Consider the following 8,494-nt stretch of genomic DNA (forward strand, 5'->3'; position numbering starts at 1 on the left):
GGCCAGAAAAAAATATATTTGTGTAAAACAAACTGGCTGTTAAGATGATCTTTTTATAATAAATATTGATTTACCATTATTATATTTATTTATATCTGTTACTTTTATGAGAAAGATGATTACATTTGCAAAAATATATACAGTGGACTAGATAAAATATGCCTTTCACAAAGAGAGAATATATCTCTTGCTATAATCTTGTTTAGGCCTTCAGTCTGAACAGTGATGCAAACATAGCCCCTATCTATAAGATGAGGAAAATATAACAAGGCTTTGAAAATCAAGTTGAATTATATTTTGCCAAATGATCATGAATATATATCAAGACTTATCTGTGCAGGTGGTTCTTGTACAGGAAACAGCATTATACACAGTTTGACTAAGGGTCACAAAGGAATAAATACAGTTCTTTTTGAACTTGACAATAATTTATTGGAATTTGGCTTACTTTAAATAACAAAGTGGCAGGCTAAGCCTCAAAATTCTCCATTGTTTACACTCATTTCTCTGACTTGACTCATTCAGAGAATAAACTGGTTCTGAGTGAAAGAGGAGTTTGTGTTGAAAGACATGTTATTAACCCTTTGCTCATACTAGAATAAGATGCTTTTCCAAGAAACTTGGTCAAAATTTTTTCTTATGTTTTGGAAATTGACAGAAATTCAACAGTCAGGATTTTAGAAATGGGGAGTTGTTGGTCAAAAGGTACAAACTTAAAGTAATAAGATGAATAAATTATGGAAAATAATTTAAAGTATGGTGACTATAACTAATAATAATGTATTGTATACTTGTAATTTGTTAAGAGAGTAGATTGTGTTTTTATCACTCACATAACACAAAAGGTAACTACATAAGGTGATATATACGCTAATTAGCTTGATTGTGGCAATCATTTCACAATGTAGATGTATATTAAATCATCACATTGAGCACTTTAAATATACACTATTTTTATTTGTTAATCATACCTCCGTAAAGCTGGAAAAAACAGTCTGTGTACGGTTTTTAAAATTAAGTGTAATATGGAATTTGGGTAAGACTTTAGTATTACTTTAAAATGTGTAAGCACATAAATGTCAAATTACACCTTAAAATTGGAGAGAGAGCATTCTCAAGTTGCTTGGATTCTAATATGGTCTTTTGCTCCATTTTGTTTTGTTTTGTTTTGCTTTTGCTTCTTGCTTTGATGGATAAGCAAGGTAACCAGATGTTAAAGAAAAAAAAGCCAGGCGTGGTGACTCAGGCCTGTAATTCTGGCACTTTGGGAGGCCGAGGTAGGAAGATTGCCAGAGCTCAGGAGTTCGAGACTAGCCTGGGCAACGTGGTGAAACCCTGTCTCTACTAAAATACAAAAAATTAGCGGGGTATGGTGGCATGTGCCTGTAATACCAGCTACTTGGGAGGCTAGGGCATGAGAATTGCTTGAACTCCAGAGGCAAAGGTTGCAGTGAGCTGAGATTGCACCACTGCACTGCAGCCTGGGTGACAAAGAGAGATCCTGTCTTTAAAAAAAAAAAAAAGATAAAGAAAAAAAAGACTTTCAATAACATTTTCTTCTATGTGTGGATAGAAAAATATAATCACAAATGTAAACATAGTGAACTCAATATTATTCTAACTGTTCTCAAAGCTGATTTTTAACTGAAAATTTCATACTGAACAAATAATTCATGTATAATGAGAATCTTGTGTTAGAAATTAGCTAAGATATTCATTTTATGTGTTTTCCAGGATTTATCTAACCAGTTCCTTTGTTCCCCTATGGATAAACCATAGGCTATTTCAGTGTGTTCATTAATTGTAATTCTCCCATGAACATCCTATGCATGTTTCTTTTTAAAGCACATGCTCTGAGGTATTGTAATATATGCTCTAAAACTATGAGGAATTGTTTTTTCAACATAAAGATGTTACATTCAGCAGAAAATAAACAATGATCTAGCCCTAAACAGAGAGGTGGCAGCATGGAGAACAGGATTGATGTTTGGAATACTGTTCTTAAGGGGCTAGACACATCATCCAACACTGAGCCGGATTCGGGCCCTGTAACAGTCATGACAGTTTCCCTGACCCACATCTACATTGATCTTTGTGAAACTTACAGCAAAAGAGAAAATGAGATAGGTAACTACTCAGTGAGGCTTGTATTGGTGCATCTATCAATTATTTTACCCATTTAACTATTATCTCTCTTTCTATAGAGATTTCTTCCTTTTTTTCATATAATAACGCCATTAGTCTAGATTTCCAAAGTGCTCTCAGTTGAATCCTTAATATCCTATCCATGGGAACGAGACATTATAAACTGACACTAGCAAGTTTGAATTTTGGGCTTTTGTCTCTGCTACTTGTGGCCGTATTCCTTCAGGGTTTCGATAATGACTGAGATGTCAGTTGTCAATTTTGAGGTAAAGTAAAAGGGATTTATTGCCCTACAGGTTGGTCAAAAACCGAAATAGATAACACATTATCTTTAATTTTAAAGGTATTTGGCTTAAAAATAAATCAGTTCAAAATGTGCTCTCTGTCTTGCAGCTAAGTGTTACAAAGTCTGGTGAAAAAGAGGTGTGGCAATTAAGAAAGTGAAAGGGGTCAAACCCCTTAACCATTAGTAGGTGGTATTTCTTTGTTAATTTTTGAATGTAATCTAAATTAAAACAGATATAATTGCTTTATATATTTATCTTTAGGTTACAAGTATAAAATCCCTATGGATAGCTATACATCTACCCCCAAAATGTGTAATTATCACATCGAAATAAGGATTAAAATGAAGATAAGTGTATTTTAGACGTACCGGTGCATATTTTTCAAAATTCTCTTTTTTAAAAAATGCATCAATTTCAGGCACCTGAAATGAATGAGTTTCTTATTTTATAAATAAATTATGCATTCCTAATTCTAAATTAAAAAAAAATTGTTCTCTAATGCGTGATTATTTTAATCATTGGTTGACAAACTTTATTGAGAGAAAACATAGTTTTAAAGTATGAAATTTTGTAAAGTACTCATGGATGGGAACATACAATAGTTATTTACATTTTAAATGGAATAATACAATTTTTTACTGAATAAGTATCATATTCTCTCAAACTAAGAAAGATTGGTAAAATAACATACATTCTTTCTAAGTTTTATAGTTTAAATTATCCAAATATGGCAGCAATTAGCTTTATTAGAAAATAGTTTGACTGAAGCAATTAAAAATAGTTTCATAACTATATGATGAGTATTCCAGGAAAGAACTTCAGTCTTTGTGACCCACCATCTACAAAAGGTCCTCGGGTATAGCCATAGCTTGATAGGTTTAAACAAAAAGTTTCCTTATAAGCAGTTTATCAGAATTGGACAGTAGGGGACGATATTTCCCTAGTTTGTCTAAAATAAATCAGCAGTTAAAAGACAAAAATAATCTTTAATGGGAGTTATAGCTAGCCAAAAGCAAAGGCAAATCTGAAAGAAATGATCAAATTAAACTCACATTTGTTTTAATGCATTTCTGTGTACTTGTTTTTCTAAATCAGCTTTTGTTCTTTGTGGAAGATTTGGCTATACTGTCATCAGCATTTTTTTCTATTTAGATTTTATAAACACCTATTATTAGTGCTGATTCCACTACATATTCCCAATTAGAATTTTCCATAGGGGAAGAATTTACATTAAAAGAGTTTGATTTAAATTAAACACATTGATCTTTTAGTTTTGCCAAAAGAAAAGAAAAATCAAGAGGTAAAAACATACCAGAAAATGATATAACTGGTGATGTTTCTATAGAATTAAAATAAGTACTTTCAATTCTATTCTATGTAGTAACCTGAGTAAAAAGAATCTTAGCAAAATTGTATATGTTTAATTGAGTTCTTAGTAAGCGATATGTTTCTGTCAAGGAATGATTCTAGAAAGTTTTTATTGGATAGGCCCAGTCTCACAAAAATACATCCATATTTATATAGAGAAAAATAAAGTACAAAATAGCAAACTATTCCAGGCAAGTTTTTGGTATGCTTTTAAGGTTGATTTTTATCCTGACATTGCCATGAAAATTGAAAGCACCCGTTTTACATTTAATTTTAAGCAGCCAGTGTCTTATTAGTGAGATTGTGTGTTTTCTGGTATCAAACATTTTTGCTATGTGTTAATAAACTATTAAAATTAATAAATGATTTTGGTGAGAAATTTCACAATTTTTATTTCTGTGTTTTTTCTAGAAATAGGATTTCTATTTAACATTTCAATATAGAATATTGAAATACTTGTGAGTATAAAAGCCTGATATACATCTCAAGCTCTCATAGATTTACAATTGTGAATTAGAATCAAATTTATAACACTTATAAAAGGTAAAAGACATTGAGGTTCTTTATAATGGTGAAGTCTATGGATAATTGTTAAAACAATTCTTCTGATAGCTCAGTTAATCATGGACTTATAAATGAATCATGTAATCTCTATACATCCTAATTTCTGTGACTCTTATATTAGAGGCCCAGAAAACCAAACACAAATTTTACCCACTTTATAAGTTTCCCACTGGATGAATTTTTTTTGTTTTTTTTTTTTTTTTGAAAGTATTTTTTTAGAAAATCTGATCTGGCTAAAATAACTTTACTGAAGCAAACCAGAATGCAATGCAAAGATAATTTACTATACAAAAGTACATCCATGGTTTAAGACAAATTTTTTATAGTAATCCAAACTTAGCTGGAAAAGATACACAATTCATGGCACTTACATGTGACATGTATGTGGCAGATCAATAAGGGTAAAAAGGTTATTAAACAAGGAAGTAAGAATATCCAAATTAAGCAGATAGACTAAAAGCAGCCCTCAAATGGCAGGCTTGTCACCTAACTTCTCTCATTCCAGAGGATTTTACAAACTAAGAATAAATATTCTAAAGTATGAAGTATAAGATTGATTTTAACTTAGACTTTGTCAGGGCAAATATTGTATAAACACCACAACGTGTTGTGTTCTACCTTTGAAAACATTTTCAACCTTGTGAATAGGTAAAACATAAGCTACTTGTAATTATTCATAGTGTTATTGAACACCTGTCAGATTCAAGTTTTCTGTGTAGTTATAAGGAAACCCTCTGACCAAAAATCATGACAAAATAGAATTTCTTCGCCACGTTTTTAGGACCATAAGTCCTTCTTTTTCTGAGCTACTCCAGGATATTTGCATGAAAGTTTAAAGGCACTTGAATAGAACTTTTAAATTGCTCTAAGTAAAAAGTAAGTAATAGGTTTAGAGAAGTTTCTCTCTATGAGTACAGCTTTTATTTTTTGCCCTTTAGGGGATATTTGGCAATGTCTGGAGATAGTTTTGTTTGTCACAACTTGGGTGGCAAGAGAGGGTACCACTAGGAACTAGTGGGACATGGTCAGGGATGTTGCTAAATCCTTTCCTTTCCTCCTTAACAAAGTATTATGCAATCTGAGAATATTCCGAAAAGAGGAATTCCTTCTGCTACCTTTGAGATCAAGAGAAATAGTAGTGAGAATTAGGAAAGATTTGTTCACTGAAAGCAGATTGGAGAGCCCCTAAAAAGAGTCCTATGGATATTTTTTAAATAAAGTATGTGCTAAAATGTGCCCTCCCTCCTTGTGAGTTATAAATCTTCAGTAAAAGTACAATATGCTGGTTGTTGTTGATTTCCCTCAACAGCCCTTTGAAAAGACTGAGTTTTACAGTTATTGCTAGTTAATCCAGGAAGATACAAGAGAACAAATGCAATTTGATTTGATATTTAGTTAGTGCATTCAAGCTCACTGACAGTGCAAGTATTGTAATATTTTCATATCAGCTGATAAATAATTGCTAACTTAGACCTCTAAGTGATTCTGTCTTGACTATCGATACCTCTCAAAATCTAGCAGATGAACAGATGATGTCTGATATAATTGGGGACCAGAAGCAGATTCCAAGCCTGTAGTCAATGTCCTTTAAGATGGTTTTGTGCCCCTACTATATTTTGGTTAAATTATTGAACATCACTCCTGGATACACTCTTAATAAAATCAACCCCCAGTTCTCAAAATTTGGCAACTGACAGTCAACGTGCACATGAGATTATGTGGAGGGTAGCTAAAACCTTCACTTTGTAAAGGCTGGAGATTCACAAATTGAAATTTTTTTTTCTATTGACAAACTTGAAAGTGTAGTTTTAAATTTATTAACTAACATGGCAGGTATTTTGATGAGAGATTCAGTGTGTGAACAATAGCTTACATGTCAGTATATTTGTTTTCTAAATAAAGCTAAGAATATTTCAAGTAGCATAATATTTATTTGCTTAGTTTAGAATACTTGGCATGAAAATGCTTTGAAAACACTGCCTTAGTTTCAAAATAATAAATATGTCAAGGAATGGAAATCTCCTTAAAAACAAAATGAAGATAAGATTGGGAATGTCAGAATTGGGCTGTACAAGTTCTCAAATCAATTATCTCAAATGCATTTTCATTATCCAAATTTACTTGTGATATTTATTTGTAAGAATTGTTTATTGTTGCTATAAAATTCATGGCACAGCACCTTGGATTGGTTTGCATTTTTCTCTACAGAGAGTTATCTGAAATTGTGACAGTGAATTAGCCAAGGTAAGACAGAGGTCCTGGATGCAGAAAGGCTGTGAGACTCATCCATTGTGTTTAGGAAGACAAGGCTGAAATGTAGCCTAAACCACACGTTTTTATGTAGTAGATATCTTGCTGTGGTGTTTGAACACTTATTTTTCTTAAAGGAGTAGAAAGTATTATTATAATTATCTGCATGAGATAATATTCCAGTTTTCTTAAGTTGTGGAGCTAAATGGCTTTTCAATGGAATACTGACCTACATAGCATATGAATTTAAAGAGTATCAAATTCTGTTACAGAGGTTGGGTAAAGAAATAGATTTAACAAAATGGACATTTAGATGATGATCCTGATTGATTGGTAGAAAATATCAATGTACCAAAACCTCAGGAGAGATCAGGTGGTTTTGATAATGAATTTTTGAATTAAAATGATTTTCTATTGCTTGCTTTAATAAAAACTAAATATATTGGCCGGGCGCGGTGGCTCACGCCTGTAATCCCAGCACTTTGGGAGGCCGAGGCGGGTGGATCACGAGGTCAAGAGATCGAGACCATCCTGGTCAACATGGTGAAACCCTGTCTCTACTAAAAATACAAAAAATCAGCTGGGCATGGTGGCGCGTGCCTGTAATCCCAGCGACTCAGGAGGCTGAGGCAGGAGAATTGCCTGAACCCAGGAGGAGAAGGTTGCGGCGAGCCGAGATCGCGCCATTGCACTCCAGCCTGGATAACATGAGTGAAACTCCGTCTCAAAAAAAAAAAAAAAAAAAAAAAAAAAAAAAAAAAACTAAATATACCCTGCCTTCACCCCACCATTACACCCAGCTCTACACCCATGCCTCTTCAAATTCCCCTGATAAAAACACTCACATATACACACACATACATGTCACCATGGTGGTTTTTAGAGATCCAGAAAACTCCAATACCAATGTGAAATTAAGTCTTCCAGTAGTTATTCAATATTCAAAATCAAGGCAGAAATTGGAAAATTTCTTAGTTTCTGTGAGTCAGGAATCTGGGTGTGGCCTAGCTGGGTTCTCGCTCACAGTATTTTACAAGACTCCAATCAGGGCTGCAGTCATTTCAAGACTGGAGGAAGATTCACTTCCAATCTCACAGATTTGGTTGCTGGCTGGATTCAATTCCTTTCAGGTTGATCGAGAGCCTCAGGTTTCCCCTGGCTGTTCGGCAGAGGCCACCATCCGTTCTTTGCCACATGAATCTGTCCATAAGGAAGCAGCAGCTCACATGTTTTATTACATCAAGCAAATGGAGAGAGAGAGAGAGAGAGAGAGAGAGAGAGAGAGAGAATTTGACACAATGAAAGCCATGATCTTTGCAATCTAACATTGGAAGTAACATCTCATAATTTTGGTTTGTCTAAAGAGCCCAGTAATAAACCCATGCACATACAGTTACTGATCTTTAACAAGAATGCCAAGACTTCATAATGAGGAAAAGATAGTCTCATCAACAAATGACCAAAGAATAAAATTGAAGGCTTATTTTACATAATACACAAAAATCAACCCAAGATGTATTAAAAATGTAAACCTAGTATGTGAAACCATAAAACTTCAAGAAATCGTAGGAGAAAACTGTATAACATTAGACTCAGCAGTGATTTCTTTGATAGAACACCAAAATTGCAGGTAACCAAAGCACCAAAGCAAAAATAAACTGTGAAACTACATCAAAGTTAAAAAGATTTTGCATAGAAAAGTAAACAATCAACAGAGTGAAAGGCAACCTACAGAATGGCAGAAAATATTTACAAACCATATATCTGATAAAAAATTAATATCCAAAGTATATAAGGAACTCCTACAACTCAACAGGAAAGAGAAGAGAAAGAAAAGAAAAGAAAAGAAAAGAAAAGAAAAGAAAAGAAAAGAAAAGAAA

Source organism: Sapajus apella, unplaced genomic scaffold (genome assembly GCF_009761245.1).
Source record: "Sapajus apella isolate SASKATOON/1434 unplaced genomic scaffold, GSC_monkey_1.0 scaffold1, whole genome shotgun sequence".
Lineage (NCBI taxonomy): Eukaryota > Metazoa > Chordata > Mammalia > Primates > Cebidae > Sapajus > Sapajus apella.